The sequence below is a fragment of the Corvus cornix genome, chromosome 13, assembly GCF_000738735.6.
Source record: "Corvus cornix cornix isolate S_Up_H32 chromosome 13, ASM73873v5, whole genome shotgun sequence".
Classification (NCBI taxonomy): Eukaryota; Metazoa; Chordata; class Aves; order Passeriformes; family Corvidae; genus Corvus; species Corvus cornix.
The window spans coordinates 5,340,349-5,360,908 of NC_046343.1; the positions used below are offsets into that span (position 1 = coordinate 5,340,349).

General features: G+C 42.6%; 1 protein-coding gene across 3 annotated transcripts in view; it reads right to left on the minus strand.

Moving 5' to 3' along the window:
* SGCD (sarcoglycan delta) overlaps nucleotides 1–20,560 on the minus strand; it is a 308,053-nt gene that overhangs the window by 184,773 nt on the left and 102,720 nt on the right. For all 3 annotated transcript variants that reach the window (XM_039559778.1, XM_019286107.3, XM_019286105.3), the window contains exon 2: nucleotides 11,572–11,757. The gene's annotated coding sequence lies outside the window, so the exon portion shown is untranslated. The remainder of the gene's footprint in view (nucleotides 1–11,571; nucleotides 11,758–20,560) is intronic.

Consider the following 20,560-nt stretch of genomic DNA (forward strand, 5'->3'; position numbering starts at 1 on the left):
ACACAGGAAATGAATGTGAAGCCACCACTGTGTCTGCTTCTGCATACAAATACCGGCAGCTGAATGCGCAGCAGCAGCAAACGCTGCAGCCCTGCCATTCCTATGGCATTTCCAGTAGGAACGTGCTTAAAATATCTCAGCAGAAGGTGTTTCACTTTGTACAAATGATGCTGGCATGATTGCTCAATTCCTTTTCAGTGAGGAAACTGCAGAGGGCTGAGGGGGTCAGATAAAACCTAAAGATACCGTGTTATGCAGACACTACTCTGGATAAATATCAGGAGAAGAGAGAGAGTTTAAGGGGCAACACAATAAGAAATCAAGATAAAGATTTATTTTGTGGCGCACAAAGCCGAGTACACAGCTCTCCACGCATTCAGTCTTCAGGAACAATCTTCCTATTTTTTTTTTCCCTGGGAGCCAAAAAAAGTCCCCAAATTAATCTCTGTGCACAGCCTAAATTCGTACTTAGTGCCAACTTTGCGTCTGTATCGAATTCCTCCACAGCGTAAGATGCAGCGCTGTAAATAGGCTCATTTTCGCTATTTTATCAAATTGCGTTAACTTTCTCTCTGCAGCATCCTCCGGGGCTGGCAACACAGAGACGTGCAGGAAATGTAAATCACTCCCCTTTTGATATGATAACCGTGGCAGTGAATTGCATCCCAGAAATCAGCTCAGGATTATAGCCGAGAACTCGCTGAAAGCACTTGGCTGTGGCCTGGAGCCAGGAGGGGAAACTTCAGCTGGCAGGTCAGTGTGACACGGCCTCAGGGCTTGGGAAAGGGGAGCAATATCCAACACCCAGCTACCTGGGGGCTGCACAAACCCCAAAGCCAGCAGCCTCAGGGTCAATCTAGAATTAAAAGATGCAAACAGGTGCTAAAAACAAGCGCGCATTTATGTATGCAAATACATGGGGGAGCTGGATTAAATATGAATAAGCACCTAGGAAAGCAACAGCCAGAGGCTGTAAGATAAAATCTACCTACCAGAAAAATACAGATGTGTGTATATATATATATATACAAACAACCACACACCAAAAAAACCTGCATTTCCTGTGCTGACCTATTTGTGGTTACAGAACATTATGACAATAATTATAATCATGTGTCTTTCATTTAAATAATGTTTTCAGTTTCAAAGATTCAGAGGATGTTGCAATGCAAATAAAGATAATCAGGACGTGAAAATAATTGTTTTCCTAGTGCCTTATTTTTTATGTGCAAATGCCACTGCTAACAGCTTCCAGCATTAACCCTGGGCCAGAGCCTCATGGAATTTGGTAGTGCACAAACACTAAAAGAAAAAGCTGCTTGAACCCTAAGGAATTTGCAGCTCTAACAGCAAAGAGGCAGCAGATGGATATAGATAGAAATAATCAAGAGGTAGTAGTTAACAAGGCAGGAGTTAGTCTCAGCAAACCAAATCCCTGATTGCTGTGAGCCTTGTACAGGCACCACAACAAAGAGGAGTTTTGATCAGTGCCCTGCAACACACGAAGCTCTGCACATCCTTCATCTCCACCGCTGTGCTCCATCTGTTGCCTCCACACTTGCTGGCAATCCATGTCTCCTTCTCCCACTATATTTAGATTTTTCAGACAAGAACTCCCTGGGCCAAGCACTGTCATGTACGACCTCGTTCCTCAGCACTGAACATAGCAGGGCACAAACTAGGGCCACAGAAACAGATAAGACAATTTAGGAACAAAATTAATAATGATTTTTATTAATAAGTAGTCCAACAGAGTATGAGCATGCACGTACATGAGCCTAAAGTCAAAATTAACACACACAAGTTCCATATAAAACAATGGAGGCATCTGAGCAGCAGTGCCTTCTGATGGCTCTTACTGAGTCCTCACACCTCTTGCTCTCAGCATGAACCATGCAGAGGAGAGGAAGAGCAGCTGGCACAAAACAATCTTGTGAAACTGAGACACGCCATCAGTAAATGCATGGACTGTGCCCAGTCTCAGCTGGGATCTCCAGAGACACCACACTGCATTCCACAATAATCTGAACTAGCCCAACAGACAGAGAGCTGGGTGGTTATGACAAACAAGTGCCACAAAAATATTTAAGATGTTCTAAAGCAGTTCTTTGTAACAGAGATAATGTCTGCAGGATACAGCATTCCTGCCAGGAGGTTTTATTTCAGCACGTTTGACTCAATCACCTGCTTATTACAACACCTTTCAGACTAACTTTAAGGCAATGAAGTATTTCATTTGTATAACCAAACCTGTCTTTCATGACACATGACCATTCCACATGGCTTTCAGGTTCCCAAATTAAATGCTTAAAAGTCATGAGGTGGGGAAATAAAAGCCTGCTCTACAGCACCAATCCATCCCTTCCATGTGCCCAGCCAGACCTGCATTGCAGGGAGCGCTGCTCTTCCAGCCTTCACTTCCACACTGACCTCCAAGGGTTAAACAACAGACATATATATTTTTTATTACTTTGTGTGTTTGTTTGTTTATTGCACATTCTGTTTTCCTCCTTGGGCACCTCCTGAAGATCAAAAGCAACAAAAAGAAAATCCTGTTTGGAGTCGGAGTTCACGGAGCCTTCCCTCTGCACAGTTAGGTGTGTTCCACATCTATTAATTACAATATGTTTTCAGTAAGATACAGTGAAGTGCAGGGTAGGAAGGCAGCTCCTACATAAAGACATGCTCAACAAAGTGTCAGTTTCTACTTCCATGCTTTAATGTCCAATGTGACACATTTTCCCATGCAATTCAAACCTCAAAAGTGGAAAAGAAATGGCATGTAAACAGATCTTGCTTGCACTTTAAATCACTGGTAGCAAATCCTAATGTCTTTAAGTCTGGTCATTTAAAATCAGGCCTATTTAACTTGCAAAGGTAGGTCAGGTTTTATTGATCACCCCTAATGGACTCTTAAAAAAATGAGAGCAGTGAGATACACAGCTCGGTTGATAAAGGCTCACTGGAAAAATATCTGGTAATATTTACAGCCTTCAAGCTGTGCCATTGTAAATGTGACTTCTATGTGCAGCAGAATGCAGATTACAGGCTTGCCAGTTCACACTGGAAAGGGAAAAGAAAAGCCCCACCACAGAGGAGGTGGATTACTCTTTGCATTGACTGAAAGCACAACTGTAAACTTGCAGAATACAGGCACAGCAGCCCAAGCCCATTTAGCTCTCCATTATCATTCCTCAGTCTTTTTTCAGTGCAGGATTTTGTGCCTGCATTTCCTACTCTTGAGTCCGTGCTATGCCCTGAGTTTGGAACTACAAACAATTGATGACATTTTTCCAGCTGCTATAGAAATAAGGTGGGTTGTTGTTACTTATATTATGGCATCACCTAGAGGTGCTCATAATTAAGAGTTCCTTCCTCTGCACTTCTCAGAGGAAGACCAAAGAATCAAGTTTTTAATAAAGAAGTGCCGCATTTTCCACCCACAGGGACAAGCTCAGACCAAGCACGTTGCAAAGTCTAGATAGTTCTACTTGATACAGCTTTTTGCTTCCCTACTGTGGCTATTTGTAAAGGATTTCACTTATGAAACACCACTCAGGAAAATGAGAAGTATTTTTCCATGCAAAACTAAACATGATTTTCACTTTTTTATTTTGCATGCCATGCTAAAATAAAACCACAATGGGTTTCCAACTGAAAACTGATATACCACTCTCACTGCAACTATTAAATACGCATTTTTGTGGCCTGAAAGAGATTCTAAATGTATTTACAGACACATAAAAAACCCACTGCAGTTAATATACAAGAACAGACAGAGGATTTCCAGGGTTTATTCTGCTGCAGACTTCTTGTGCAACTCAGACAAGTTCCTTATCAACCTTTTACACCAGGCTTCCTCCTCCACCTAATGAACAGGTGAGCTGCAGAAATGGACCACCGTCTAGGATATGCTCTGGAGCTGTGCTGTCAAATAGAAGACCTAAATAGGCTAAATCCCCACCAACGACTTGAGGCAATTATCAAATGTTTATTAGCCTCCAAAGTGAAGGCTAATAAACCTGCTTATTTTAGCAGATAAAGTCAAATTACCTTGACTGAAGTTGGTAAGCGTTCGAAGATTAACAGCTCTGGCCCCACATGCTTTTAGTTACTGGTGATGAAATGTCAGCTCAAAAAACTGAAAGATACTTCCTAGTTATTTAGGCAATGTGAAAATTGGGCAGTTATTTTCCAGGAAACATGGCCTGCCTGACAGGTTTTAAATGAAGAAAAGTGATATTATTACAATTATCATTAGAAGAAGATGTCCCTCATCAAAATGTGTCTGGATTTTAATTGACAAGGTCCAGGTTAATGCTGTGAAAATGCCAATGAAAGCAAAGCCTGTGGCTCAAACTAATTGTCAGCACTGAGCAACCTCCACCTCTAACCCACCACAAATTTATCACTCTGTGCGGATTGTACTCATGGCAAGAAACATTTGAATTAATCATTAATAACTAGAAATTCCTCCCAGACAGAAAGCAAGCAGAGTGGAGGGCTGCCCACCCCCTTGCTCCCGTGTTCCTGAGCCAAAGAGAGGCGCCAACAAGCCTTCCTAAGGAGAAACACTTTTTGTTACTGTTTTGCCCCCTTTTTAAGAGCATTCCAAGGGGAAACTTCCAGTGATCCTCTGGGTTTTGGTGTCACCCCCGAGGGCAGCACAACAGTGCAGAGAAGGACTTAAAACCTCCCTACTTCAGTCATAAACTCAAGGACACTTTGGGAGGTGTTGCCCTGCAGTGCCAGTCAAGCACCACCTCTCCCACCCAATTTAACACATAAAACACAAAGGGGTTTGTAGAAAATGTCCTGAATTCTCTTTATTTTCTTTATGTTTCTTCTATCCCAGCATGCTGGTGCAGACCCACCAGGGTACGACTGGGCAGAAGGAGAGAAGCTGAGAACCTCCAGCACCTGACAGAGGCATGAGGTCTGCCAGGGCAGTGGCACAGTCCTAACCCCCATGGTGCCTTTTCATTCAGAATGCTTTGAATTTCAGCTTCTCCATCCACGTGGGTGATGGCATCACAACACAGCTTGAGTGCACACCAATTTGATGGTTCCCCAAGCCCAAGTCTTTATACAACATCTAAGATAAAACTGCAGTGCTCCTTCTCACACAGCATTGAGACTGGAAAGCACAACAGCACTGGGAAGAAAGGAAGAGGGGAATCTCCACAAAGATCAGGAACCACTTCCTGAGGTGGACAAAAAGGGATCTGGCCACTAATGTCAAAAGCAGTAAGCTTGTCTGGGGAGACATAAAGGGAGCTAGTAGAGAGAGAGAAAAGAAAAAAAAAGTAAAAAAAAGTCTCCCTGTTTTTTCCTGGAGAGTCAGGAGCAAAAAACAGATGGTATTTGGTGTTGTGAAGGAGTAAGACACAACTTTGTTTAGAGGAGGCCAGTGCAGCAGGGTCTCTGCTGGCCCCTTCCCAGTAATTGGGAAGCAAAGACTGAGGGGATGTCAACCCATCAAGAGAAATGCTGCTCACTTCACTGTCCCTTTTCACCTAGAGGTGAAAGGCTCCTTCCATTTACCTCCAGCAACTCTGCCTTTTTGGTTTTGCCATTATCTATATATTCGCCACAGGAACTACAAGCTGGAAAGTTCCCATTAAGCAATGCCAACAAGAACTCTCCATTCACAGCTAACGCTTGGCTGCACACATTCCCTCTTATTTCCAAACATTTTCAGTATGTTTTAGCTTCCCTTCATTAGATATTCATAATTATTTGCAGCACATCTAAACCTGTGCAACGGGTTTGTGCTTCCAAATACGGTCCCCTGGCTGCAAAAAATCAGCATGACAGCACTAGAAAGAAAGTAGAATTTGTGTCAATCAGGAGGTAGAGCTCAGGAAGAGAAAAACAGAAGCCACATCATCATGACTTGAGTCAGTGACTTCCACCAGGCAGCAATTTACAAAATCCTAGGTGTTTCTTAGAGATCACCCCTCAGTTAACCATTAAATCAGTCAGCAACTGTAACAATGAATTTGATAATAAAAATGTACAAAGTGGAGACTTCTGGTACCTTAACTGAAAATTTGAGCAGCCAAAAGGGTTCTTCTGTTCTGAAGAGACACTGTTATAGATGAAAGTCTCTCCGTAACACCTCACACCTGTTACTTGTTGTGGCTTTGCAAGGCTGTTTTCACAGCCTCAACTACCCACTGGACTAAACATCGAGGAAAGTTACACCAAATGCTCATTTCTTTAGCTCAGCCCCAAACAGCCACTTAGAAATTTGTCAGGGCTTTCCAAAACCCTACCTCTTTCAGACTCTTTCATGTATCCTAAAGGGGTCCCTAAGGAATGGCATCCTTGGCACTTAGATTGGGCAGTGCTCAGCTCAAGGTAGTAGGACCCAGTGTTCCTTTATGAGACCAGAACAGCTCCTGAACTACAGAGGGTGCTGGGGATTCCAGCAATTGCCTCTGTGATCTTTCCACAGAGGTTGTCCAGGGACAGAACTGCTCCTACAGGTAATTACATTCCCAGGGCTGCCTGGTGCCTGTCAAACTCTCCCCCCTCCATGTAAGAGGCCAGTTTTTCAGGATCATTATGAAGTAAATATGTCATCCTGAAGGATGAAAATATAATAAGCTGCAGCTCATCTGAACCTGAACAGTGTAGTCACCACTACACTGAAACACAAAAATTTTGCTCTCTGACTGCACAGGGGACATGGGTGACTTCCCCACCACACACACACATCTTTATCGACTTGGATGCACAATTAAGCTAAACATTCATCCAACAAAAGGTAAAAAGTTACTCCTTGGGCAGTGTCACAGCTGAAAGCAGAGCAGTAAAGGCTCCAGAGCATCCTGACTGATCAGTCCCATATGAGACATTCTCCACTAAGCTTTGTTCTGGCAGCATTCCCACTATTTGAGGAAGGAAATGCGCAGCTGGATGTAAAGCTTGGAATGCAGAACTGTCTTAACTACATGGCAGGAGGATGGCAGCTCATAATTAATTTTCCACATCAACTGTTGGCTGCCCTCCTCTTCCTCTCTGCTAGGCTGCAAACTGTCAGTGGATACTTATCCAAAAGCAGGCCTGCCACAGAGCAAAAGGCATGATTATTATTAGCTAGTATTTTACAGTGCATGCTAGCCAAAAATCAGAGGTAAGTGAGCCTGGGCAGAGTGAAAGCAGTACCAGTGCAAAGGCAGCCCTGCCAGAAGCTGCTTGTCCTCTGAGGGATGCAAAACCAAAGGGGATAGAAAAAGCAGGATGAAGAGAGCAAGACAGATAGGAGAGGGTTGCAAAGAGACAGAGAAAATATGTTCTCAGACAAAGGTTTTGAGCCTGCTAATTTCAAAACATCTGCAGCCCAAAGAAACATAGGCCCTTTCCCACCCTGGCTGGACTCTGCCTAAGACACGGCCTATGGGCTGCCAAGCAGCAGCTCTGCAGAGGACAAGGGGCTCCAAACTGCTTTGTCTTTTGACAGAAAGAACATGTGCTCCACGCAGAGCCAGCATTTCCCACTCAGTCTCCAAATCTCTGTGTGACTGAAGTGCAAAGTTATTACAAGGAGGTTGCTGGTCCTCGCAGGGGAAAGGTCTCCAGAAGAAAACAAACCCCAACTTCATCACTCTCTGAAGCACCACTATGAACATCAGAGGGCAGAAGGCAGAGCCTCAGGCTGCCAGCCCAGGAGCAAGGCCATTTGTATGACTTCAGACAAACCCACAGATTTCTCAGTACTTCAGGAGCACAGGTAAAGGACTATTATATTACTGCTCTGTGATTGGTATCTTCAGAATCTCATGTTAGTTTTGGAGTTTCTTATTTTCTTTCAGAAATTCAACTCAGTTCTGCTGCTGCTATCAGCTTTTTAATTCATTTTACAACAAGATATTTGTTATCAGAAATTGTGCTTTGATATGTGTCAGGTTGATGGATTCAATAAAAGCCCTGTCAGGAGAAGCTGAGTGAATGGGGCTGCAGAAGTGGTATCATCAAGGGAACTGATACCTTAACAGCCAGTCTGCTGATCTTGCAACAAAAACATGCAAATATAATAGCTGTTTTATTTCCTCACCCTGGCAAAACAGTCCAGAGAAACACTAGAAAACATTTGCATAAATGTTACTCATGCAAACAAGCTCAGCCTGCTCACTGATAAAAAAAACATATGTAAAACATGATCCTGCATGCTGTCCTCTTGTCCTGTTTGGTGCGCAAAATTCAGTCCAGGGGAAAAAAGGTTTTAATCAAAATAAAGCTTTAATTTAATTTTGGGAATTTAAGCAGAAGTCCCGTGATGCTCCAACCAAAGTTTTTCTTCAATAATGTTGGAGGACAATTTTACTGACAAATTTTCAGACACCACCTGCACCCCTCAGCAAAGACACTGAAAAGTTGCACTAGGGTCTTACTGTGACAGCCAAGCCCACAGGCATATAAAAATCAGAGCGTTTTTTTTTTATTTAATAAATGAAATCATATAAGAAACAAAAAAAAATCTGAAGAAATAAATAGTAAGTTTTTGTCAGACCACATAGTATAATGAATGAGAGAAGGAGACCTGCCCACTGCTCTGCTGTAGGTCAAGCAGGGCTTGAAGTCTCTGCTTCACCTGATCAGAGCATCACAGCTGCAACACCACCCCAGCACTGGCCTGTAGCATAAAGAGACTTCTTTTAACTGGAACTGATTTACAGAACATCTGGAAAAGGTAAAAAATGTGATGTTGAGATTCAACTTTTAGAAAAGAGAAATAATATTACTAGTCTAAACAAAGCAAAGGGGAAATTTCCACAGCAATTAATCTGAAAAAGGTGAATTACACTGAGGATTTATGTTCATGTAATGAAGACAATTAATTGCTGTGAGAGCCATAAAACACATTAGATGAACAGGTTTTTTTCCAGTTCTATTTGCAAGATAAAATTTATTAACTACATTTAATGGCTACTTTAAAATTTCTCTTACATATTTATTAAATGTGCCTTTTCAGCCGAACAGAGCATTTTGCTAACCGGATTCTACTAATCTAAAAATGAGCAATTTCAGAAAAAAAATATTACTCTGCATGTCATCTGCAGATCCATTTAAACTAATTCCTCATCCAATAAGATTACCATCAGCACAACTTCATAAATGTTGCTAAAAGGCAATCTGCTCGTCTCACGTGAGCAAACACTGCTGCAAAGATGAATGAATTCAGCTCACATCATTTGAACAGATGTTTCAGTTTTCAGTAGAGATAGGGAGGGAATGTTGAGTCCTGATGTCATTCAGCGTTACTGCAATCACTTAATTAAAACCCTCTCTACCTGGGAGAGCAGGACACATGGAAGAAACTGGACTAGGTGGGAGCAGCGACCTCAGGAGGATCCACATCCAAATCTTGTGCTCAGCCAGGGCTATCCTGTTTGCCTCCAGCTGTGGGCACTGCATGCAGCCTGTGCACTTAGACTGCCTGAAAATCAGGGACAGATGTTTGCCACTTAAAAGTGACCTAGAAGTGACTCTGTTTCTTATTCACCATTTACAAAATGGGGACAAGTAGCACTTCTGTCTTACAAGGGTGTTGTGGGAACAGATGAAGCTGATGGCAGTCAAGCATTCTGAAAATCACAAGTCCATGAGAGGAAGACAATCGATAAAGAAAGGCCTCAGCTACTTAAGTGAGCAAAACCAGTTTGGCTAAATCTTTATATTTTAGCACAACCTTCTCAACCTGCAACGCTCTTCTTAAAGATGAAGTTTCCATAAGCATGAGATTTAAATAAGAACCAAGTTTTAGATCTGATGGCCACAAAGTAAAATACAAAAGTATAACCAAAGTCCACCCTAGAGTTTAATTCTTAAATAATGGTTTCACACCAATCAATTGTATAGATCTTAGAGTGAGAGTTGGACTGACTCAGGAATGACAGGGGAGCTCATTTACCACTCCCCTGTCCAAGGCAGGAGCAGCACCACGGTCACACCAACAACCAACATCTCTGGAGCAGATCCTCACACGTCCTGGGGCCCCCTGAGTACCCAGCAAAACTCATACCCTCATTGCAAGGAAGATTTACATGTTTTAACTCAGAAATCTCAAACCCAAACAAGGAATAAACAAAACTGCTGTGATTTTAACAGTGCCAAATTTTTCTCTGCGAGAGTCAAGAAGCTCTCTTGATTATGAAATACCTCTCCTACAACCTTCCCTTTTAAGTGCTATAATCACAAGAGCAGTAGCTTGGAAATAAACAGAAGTGAAGAGGATAATAAAGGCAGGAGCAATGTTTAACAAGCTCTTCTTCCAGAAACCAGGCGCCAGCGGAGCAGGCAGACAAGCAGAGCTGTGCTGAGCTGTAATGACGGGAACCTCGCCCTGGCAACCGTGTTGTTTTCTTGAAATTCCTGTACAAATTAACAGCACATGCTGTGGTTGGAACAGACCTTTCTTGACCCTCGACATTTAAAAGTTAAGCACCCAATTTAAGCTATTCCAACCAACTTTTCCCTGCAACTGCCAGACACTTGCAGAGCTCTGCTGGAGTTTTGAGCCTACAATTTCCAGAGGTAACATGACAAGTGCAACCAGATCAAAAGCAGGAGAACTAATGCACACTCACCTGGATACATCACGGTTTATTTAGAGGCTTTTAAGAAAGTCTTGAGTTCTTTTCCCTGCTCCTCCACTAACACCAAGTGCAGATGTTATATTGCTGCTGTACTTTTCTCAACAAGATTATAGTGCTGGTTCAGTCATATAAAGGAAGTCAATACCCATGTGTTAAATGACAAAGGATAATATTATCTCACACCATTCTACTGAGATCTGGGAACCATTGCTTTAAATGTGTTGGCTTGTTTTTTTTTTTTTTTTTAATCAGAAAACTTTCCCTCCACAGAAATAACTTGACCTAGGTAAAAGAAGCCATAGAATCAGAGACTGTATTACCCTAAAATCTCATATAGCACAATCTTCATCAACAATACATCCTGGCCTTCAGCTTTTTGGTAGAAAATGGTTTCATATTGCCTTGCTACAGTTCCAGCACAGATGTTTGTGTGGGTATGAGAATCTCCACACAGGCAAAAATTTTAAGTGCTACACAACAAAGGTGGAATTGATTATGCAGAAAATTGGTAGTGGTATTTCCATCCTTTGCAAATACTGAGAATATACAAAACACAAAGGAAAGCACAGGGCTGAATTACAAATGGGCTACTTAATTTCCCCTTTTTTTCCCATCTCTGACCCTCAGAACTGCAGTCATTAGTCCCACACAACAAGTGGGATTTTCAAAACATGGATTCTTATCATCAAGTATCCATCACCAGGAGCAACACACAACCATCAGCGAGTATTTTGTTCAATAAAGAACTTCACATAAACAGACACCCCCTCAAGCCCAAGACAATAAAAACACTTCACTCCTGATGAATGCTTTCTAAATTCAGGGAGAGCAAAGCTTATTTACAGACACAGTATGAGCATGGCATGAATACAGCAATAAACTCAAAGGCTGCTAATGTTCTGTTTTCCCCCTATGTAGACATTCAGAAAAAAAGCAAAAATACAAGAGCAGGGGAAAAAATACATACCTTACCAAACCTGACTGTTGGATACGACTCGTTTCAGAGCAACATTGGGGTGAAGGTAAGTTCCTCAGGCGACCACCAACCACAATTCCTTTCCAAGCCCTCCAGAGGCTCCAGCTCTCCCTTTCCCACGTCCCTGAGGAAGATGCAGGGTCCTCCAGTATTTCAGAGCCTCAGCTGCAGAAGATGCTGCTCAGAAAAAGAAAAGAGAAGAAGGTGTGGCATTAAATTCTAGGGTCAGTCGTTTGGCAGATTCAGAGCAGAACACAAGACAACACTGGATAGGAATGAAATGTCAAGGCAGGACAGGGAGTCTGTGACAATCCATCATGTGTGGCACCTTCAGAGGGCAATCATTGAATTCAAGAACTGTGGTGCAAAGCTATTCTTGCTTTACAGTACTTTTATAGTGTCCCTAGACCAGGAAATGAATGACAGCCTGGCTGCTTTTTATTCCAGTCCAATATCGTAATACAAAAGTAAGTAATGAACTTCTCCATCGGGAATATTTTAATTCATTATAGCATTTCTGAAGAATAACAGGACTTTCATATTAAAAGCAGAGACATCACCTCAGTCTTAACACTCTGCACCTTAAAATGGCTCTTACTCAAGAAATTCAAAGCTTAGGAGCTCACATCAGATGGGAAGTCGTGACTGCCAGCCCAACATGCAGCAATTCCCTAAGTTCTGCCTCCAACGCAACTGTCAGAGACCAGTAAATGTCCTGGGGTTTTCCAGGAGCAAGGGGCTCAGCATCACCACGTTTTCCAGCTCACTATCACTGCTAGATGTGCTCAGAGTTTTCAAGAGGTCAGACCCTGGCTGAGCAGGGACGTGAGGCCTCACTGCAGACACCAGGTGAGAGATGGAGGCGACCACCAGCAGCAGCACTGCCAGCAACCAGAAACCTCAGAGCAGAACTGAGAAGTTCAAATGCTCATCCCTAATCCCTGGCATATGGGAAACACCCAAAGAATCATCCTCCCCCACCCAGATAACACAGCCTGTAAAGCAAAACTGGGCACAGCAGCACAAAACAGGTGAGGACTGAGGGAAGAGCAGGATCTGAGCTCCCTATGTCGTATATATCCATGGCTTATGTCCTTAAACCACACCCAGAGATGCTCCTCTAAGATTAACTCAGCAGCCACAAAGATACTCTAACTCTGCCTAGGAATGCAAAAAAAAGCAAAGGGAAAAAACCCAGAGACATACAAGAGGTTTCCCTCAGAGGAGAAAGCCTGTGGCAGCTCTAAGTACCACGAAATCCCATTACACCTTCACAAGAAACCCTGCACCCATGAACAGGTTACACCTATCTGGAAAGCCCATTAGGTTTTGGGCTTGCAAGAAGGAAGGTTTCAGTAGCCAGCACATGAAACTGTGAATACTGGAAGTTAGCATCATAGTGCCTTTTATATACATACATAGACACACACAAAAATGCACATAATGGTTTTTTTTCTTTTTTTGCTGGAAGTCCACACAGCACACATAGTCACACAGATCAGAACAATCAAATATATTCACTTTATTTAGCACTTACTACTTTACTGGACCTCTTATGTTACATACACCCCTAAAGGCTCCACAACACCTTGTGAGACACCCACAACAGGAGTTGGGATGGCAGACCTCAACCCAGTAACTCTTGTACACATTTTCAGCCTCTCTTGAACTCAGACATGAAGGACAAAAGGGGACCTTCACAGGTGCTGTCCTCTTCCAGGCAACCATGAAAAATCAGACTGCCAAATGAAATAGCTGCTGAGTGACTTACGGGCACAGGAATGGCTGATGCTGCAGTAGTTTGATCTGCAGGCAGCAGTAAGACCTAATTCTACTGCTTTTAAGGGATTTTATCTCTGGAGATCACAGCTACAATTACTTTTTCATTTCTACTCGTAAATTGTAACACAGAATAGTCACTAAAGAAAATCAGGGCTACATTTTTGTGCATTAACCACAGCATCAGCTGAGTTGAGTAGTGGAAGTAACAGCAACAGGACCAGATCATCACTGCTACCTGAGTGCAGGGACCTGGGCTCAGGCTGGGAAAGGTGTGGGTGTGAAGTTCCTGTCTAGTACAGTTTGCCAATGAATGTGCAGCAATGTGAAGGAGGAGAAGTAACAGGAGGTGTGGACATGGAGGCAGAAACAACTTTAGTCATGACAAAATGCAGTGAGTGCGCACGATTCCCATCTCTCAAAATACAACAGAGATGGGGCACCTTAACAAAATTAAATTAGTGGCCAGGTTTCCAGTGAGCAGCGAAGTGTAGATGCTCCAGTCTGAAGGCTCCACACTCTGCTGATGTGCATCACAGAATACAGAGGGAGGGAGCCAGGCCAGGGACCATTCTAGGCAGCAACAGAGTAAAGTAAAAGGCTACAAAAGATAAATTCACGGAAATCCACACAAGCTATAATTTGTGTTGGCTCAGAACCTTAAAAGGGGGGGAAAAAAAAGGAAAAAAAAAATTTAAAGAAGAATGTATGTCATTTGTGTTGGCCAAACCTGCACAATTTTGCAGAAAAACCCCTTCACATTCAGTAAGTCACTCCTGACTTGACGGTCAGTGTCCAGCTGGTTTCCCTCTCACACTCAAGGACCCTGGAAAGCCCATCACAGACCTGCCAGGATGCTTCTTGGACCTCCATGGCTTTGGGCAGTTCTTGCCAAGCCCAGAGCCTCAGGAGCATCCCATGGCTGCAGAGTGAGAACAGGGTGCCCAGAGCAGCTGTGGCTGCCCCATCCCTGGAAGTGTCCAAGGCCAGGTTGGACAGGGCTTGAAGAAACCTGGGACAGCGGAAGCTGTCCCTGCCCATGGCACGGGGTGGGACTGGATGGTCTTTAAGACCCCTTCCAACCCAAATCCATATGATCTCTGACACAAAAAACATCCATTTCAGCCTGCAGCTGCTATAGGAGCTGGCACTGTTCCTATCTGAAACAAAACCAAGTCTGAACTTGCAAAAATGCCCCATGTCCTAGAAATCCCACAATTTTGTTGTGTTGTTTCTAAGTTGCTGTGCTCCCCCACTCGTGTTTGATCAGAGGGAACACGCCAACAAACTGCAAATTACTTTCATTATCCCACCACTTCAGATTTTTACATTCAGTTAACATAGTTAAGCGGTATCAGATCCGTCTTCCACTCACAAAAGCCGGCATATGGATGTTCTCATTAATCAGGAAAGGCAGACAAGACATTTTTCCAGTAAAAAGAGAGTATTTCCCTTGGAGGAGTCTCAGTCCTTTGCTGATGGAAAGCATGAATTATACAAAATAACTATATACTTTAGACGTAACAAATAAGATCAAATATGAAATTTGAAGACAACATTTTTATCTTGGGATGTTTCCAAGCCACAAATCAATGAGGTCTGGGAGACTCTCCCTCTCTCAGGAAGCCTTGCTGTACCTTTGCCCTGTTCTCAATCCTTGTCTTCAGGCATCAATTATTGATCCCTGTCGGGGTGAGGACAGGAGCTGGCTGGACCCTTCTGTGACCCAGCCCACTCATCCTTGTATTTGTGCATCATACAGCTTAAGGTGCAGCTTGGGCCTTGTGGCAACATTGGTGAGCATTTGCAACTTCAGCAAGGGCAAAAAAAAGGTATCTACAAGCTAAACAACACATCTGCAAGCAAATATTACAGTGTAGTAGATATTCAAATTAGTATTAGTTTGTCTCATCAAAAATTAATTACAATCTACCTGACTGCAATTGAATAAATTAGTTGGGCGTAGAAAAGAGTAAATATTTAAAGTGGCTGGTGACTGAAAAATAATTGAAAACATAATTCCTTGCTTAAATATTAAATTTCTTTTATTTTTACTGCTAGTGTGGCCATTAAGAAATCAGAATTCCATATGTGTGTGTATTCACATAGATGTGTATGACACATATGGAACGTGTTCATATATATTCTTCCAACTTCCCTCTTTCCCTAAAAATAAACTTGGGTAAATATTTTCAGTTAATAAAGAAGAGCTCCACTGGCAGAGCCAGAAGAAAGGCTGTGAAACAGGCAAAGGAAAACACATTTTTACTGCTAAGTATTTAGCAAGGTCACCCGCCTCTGCAAAGGCAGGAGAAGAGATCCCCCAGCAGACTCTGCACACAGCAGGGGATTACACCAATTCATTAGCAGGTATATCTTCTAATTACAGCCTCAGACATGAGTCCCCACACAGCTGAGCAGGGAACAACTGCTGCTTTTTGCATTATCCTCGGGATCAAGCTCAGTGTTTCCTGCTGAGCTCCAGGACAGCATCAGCACAACCCCACCGCGGGCTCCAGCTCCCAGCGCTCCGTTATCTCAAAGGGCGCTCCTGACTCCTCACAGCTCCAGTCCCAGGGGAAGCTGTGGGATCCACAGCTCACCCTGTCAGCTCCATCTCTGGTAAAGATCTCACATTAATTTACTGTAAAGGTGACACAGATGAAGAAGGGAATAAGGTGAGACTTTGAATCCCTCCTTCCAGAAGGCTAATAGTAAAAAATTGGTCACAATGCAACTCTGGCACCTTTCCAACTATAACACCTAAAAGTGTTGCCCACAGCTGTGTCCCAGACATACTTTATCATTCACCGTGGCCCAGTGCAAAACATAAATAAAACAGAAATCATAGTGCTACTGGCACTCAGTTGTTTTGAGGCTTGTTTTTTTTTTCCTTCCCTGCCAACAAAACAAACAGTGAAATAGGAGAGCTGCAATTCAAGTGATAACACCCACCATTAGAAATTTGGTGGGGGCTGGTGTTGTGATGGGAAATGAACTCAATTAAAGAATGCAGACAATAATAAAATGAAGAATACGTTGACAGAGATTAATACAATAGAATACTGTAATGTACTGCTGAAGATCAGCATTGATTTTTGTTATCCAAGTACGAACTAATGGTATCCCAGAAAAAGGAAATAAGTAGTTAATCATGCTTCTTGAAGGAACTATCCCCATCACAATAGCATCAATGTTACATTACGAGGTTCAAGAGTGTAATTAATATCTTGCTGGGTTAGAAAATGCTATGACACTGCACAGGTTTTGCTGCTGTTGCACACAAGTAAATACTTTCTAAAAATGAACCCAAGAAATGCCATGGAAATACTTCCAATTTGAAATATTCAGCAGGCATTTGGTTTTAACCAAAGCTGCTTCTCAAGCTCAAAAGCTTTTAAGTTGCAGGCTACTGTCTAACTCTCCAGCTACCAATGCTGCATTACATTATTAAGAGTTTTTATTATTATTACTCCTACTATTACAGTCTGCTTAGACTATAAAATAAGATCTCTTGGGCTCCTTAGACTCAGACATTTACATCTGCCCTTGTACTGAAGCTCTTTCAGGAGATTATTGTTTCTTCTGCCAGTTCAGTTGAAAGCAATGATGAAGTTACTGCAATGCATATGTCCTTGTAAAATAATGCTTTGAAAGGGTTGGAAGCACATTTGTGGGGGAGAAAAAAGCAAAGCTGAACCCGCTGCAGCAGTGAGTAGCAACCAGCTTCCATTTAAGTGGACAGATCGTCACAATAATCGAGTAATGAAATGAACCCAGTTCTCCCAACAAGAGCTGACAGGTTTGTTCCAGAGGCAGCTGTGTGATACAACCTCTGCTGATGGAACAGTATCTAAGCGGATTTCCTCTTACTCTGACTTAAAATGGGGATCTAACAAGGAAACAATCTCATCACTCATCTTAGGGTCACAGTTAAGCTACAGGTCTCACTGTCACACTGAGTGGGGTGTAACTGGTTCCATCAGGTCTTTTCATCACAACTTTGAAACAAGTTTCTCCAGCCCCTAGTGCACAGCATCAACATGAACTTGTTTCCCAGCTCCCTAAAAAGCTTCATTTCCAAATTTAGGATGGCAGAGTCCTTAACTCATTGGTAAGGCAGAGTCAGTGCCTTTCTTTTCCTTTATCCTCTTCATCCCTTTTACATTGAGCCAGGGACAGATGTTTTGCAAAAGCTGGGACAGATCATCTCTTTTCCAGCTTCTCCTCTCCTCCTGTGGCTCACATATCCACACAACTCTGCCACGGTGTTCCCAGGGGGAGGGCTCCACTCTGCAACCACAGCACTGCAGAGGTGGGATGTGCAGTGAAAACCTCAGCTGACTCAAGGGAAACAAAATTTATCTACATGTGCAAAAGCACAGAAGAAATTATGCTAACCAAGGAAAAAACAGTTTTTGGTCCATCCCAACATAAACTTCTACCCACACAAAGTAAGTGCACTGAAATTATTCTGGGATATATTTCCTATGTTCTGTAATCCAAGTACATTCCAGGTTGAAGAATGCTGTTTATTACTAGAAGGTTCCAATACCTTTCTGTCTCTTTACTGCAGCAGATAGCACATAAGTGGATCCTATTACAAGATCAGGACATTAGAGCATAAACTTTTTGTACACATACTATACTTCTCTATCAAAGGTATTTATTTGACCACTATTAACTTTAAGCTCATTTGAAATCAGCACATTTCTATTTTGCCACCCAAAACTGACTGACTTCTCTGTATCTTCTTCAGATGTGCTTTTGCCTTTCTTCTTTTTTTTTTTCCTCCCCTTTTTTCCTTTTTTTTAAATTTAATTTGGTTTGGTTCAGGAACTCTCTGTTTGGAACACTTCAGAAAAAACCTCCCAACCTTTCTGGCACTGGCTCCACTCTTGCTGGAATCAATGAGCTTTATGATGGGCCTGCATTAACACTGGTCAGAAAGAACAACTTCCTTTGCTGTCCTGATCTCACTGCTCAGAGAATTTTGTTTTGTGTTACTGCCACTTCTAACCCATTTCCTGTTGGAAAATTAATAAGTAAATGCATGTACCTCCATCTGCTACTGAATGTCATTGCTAAGAATGACATTGCTTAAGTTACTTATCTCCAAAGTCACTTAACTCTGTAAGGCTACTGTTTATCTCTGTGGAACATACTGGGATAAGCTGGTACCCCAAATGTTAGAGAAAATACATATATTGGATTCTGTGGCACCTGGAGGACACACAGCTGTCAGCCAGGTGTCAGGCCAAAAACTGAGCAGGGTTTTCCATTATAAATTCAGGTCATTATTTTCAAACTTTTGATTTGATAAGCCACACATAGCATCAAACTCTGCTGCACTTCCTGGGAATCTAAAATGTGATTCTCCTTCGATGCTTAAAGGCAACTTTAGGTCTATTAGGAAAAACAACTAGTTTAGTAATTTTGCAAACTTTGAAAAGTTTGGATACATTTGTCGTTTACGAAGTCCCACTCATTGCTGCAGCTTTACACTCTTACAACCCCAGGGAAGGCAGGAGTCAATGAAGCCCACAAATGACACAGGAAGGCCCCTCAGTGTAGAGATCTTTTAGCCTGGAGGGCCTCAAATTCAATGACTTGAAAAACACCAACCTGACTTCCAAAATGTCCTTTTTCCTATGTGGATCATATAATTGAAGAAAAAGAAACTAAACTTGAGCTGGTAACCAGCATAGAAGCCTGGTAAAGCCCTAGAGCATTTAAGTGCTTTAATTTCAGCAGAAAGGACAGAGCAGGAGGACACAGGAGAGGGCACAGTGTGATCTGGCAGAGCATCAGGGGTGGGAAAAGGGTGAGCAGGTGACTGCACCAGCCCACAAGGACTGTAAGGGCCATGTGAGTGCACTGGGGAGCCAAGAAGAGGCCACAGCAGACCTGAGGCTGTGGGAGGATGCTGAAGCTTTCTAGGAAGAGTGTCAAGAGTTTGGAGAAAGCTGATGCAAGATAAAAAGGACCACAAGGAAAGAGAAGCACTTGCAAGCCCCAGAAGTTGGCCTTTCACAGCCACAATGCACCTGCATTTGCAAATCACAACTCCCTTAAGGTTCTCTCCCCTTTCCAAACACACACACATCCCTCTTCAGCCTCCACATGGGAGAGATATCGAGTTCACCCATGCAAACACCTCCTGCTGCCTGCTCTCAGAGAGAGGACTTTGACAAAGTCAGCAAATACCTGAAATACTCCAATTCATCCAGAAAATAAGGCAGTGTCACAGTGCTTCTGTGGGGAAACGCTGCCTTAAAGGGCTGTAAATCCTAAAGAACAGAGCAGAAATACAGCACCCGGCAGAGCCAGTCTGAACAGCAGTGCCTCAACTGCCTTCAGGTGCTCAGGAGCCTCAGAGCAATCTTTGATTTGTGCTGAAAACCAAACAGCTAAAATGGGACCATCGAACGTAACGGAGTTTAGAATACCTTTGTTACAAAATAGGCTGGATTCCTGTCAGACAGGGCTCAAGGCTGCTGACTCCAGGGTCAGACCACAGCCAGAAATATGTCATTAAACCTAGGTAGAGCTTGGCATGAAATGAAAAGACTCATTTGGCCTCCAGTGGCAAAAAAACCATCCAGGGCACCTCAACCCCATCTAAATCTAGACACAGCTAAAGCACAATAATTAAATACAGATCAAAACTATTTCTAACAGGGCAGTGTCTGAGAGAGAAATTGGCCTTTTCACTGATAAAAATTTGTATCTCCTACAGGTGCACACTGACACGCAGAGTTAGCAGTGGTTACAAGAGAACTGCCTGTGCCATCAGGTGCTTGCATCGCTGCTCTCCCACCCACAGCTCATCACACCAGCACATAATTGCGTCCAATTAAAATCTCTTTGGAAATATGAACCCACAGATAGCATGTGTGAGAGTTTAGTGGTTTAGTGTGCTTTTCTTCTTTTTAAAGTGCTTCTAAAACTCCAGATAATATTGTTGTCAAAACCACACTGCACTTCTGCATGTATTTAAGCCAATTAGCACAAATTCAGCTCAAAGGTTTTTTTTTGTCCAGTACAGCTTAAACATTTGGATACTGCAAAAAAGCCTATAGCCATCTATCTGCATAGCATTGCAAACAGTTTGAACACCACTAAAATAAAATTCATTGACTTGAATTTATCTTTGGTGTGACTTCAGTGGGCCTTTGCCAGGGATAAATTTGCCCACTGG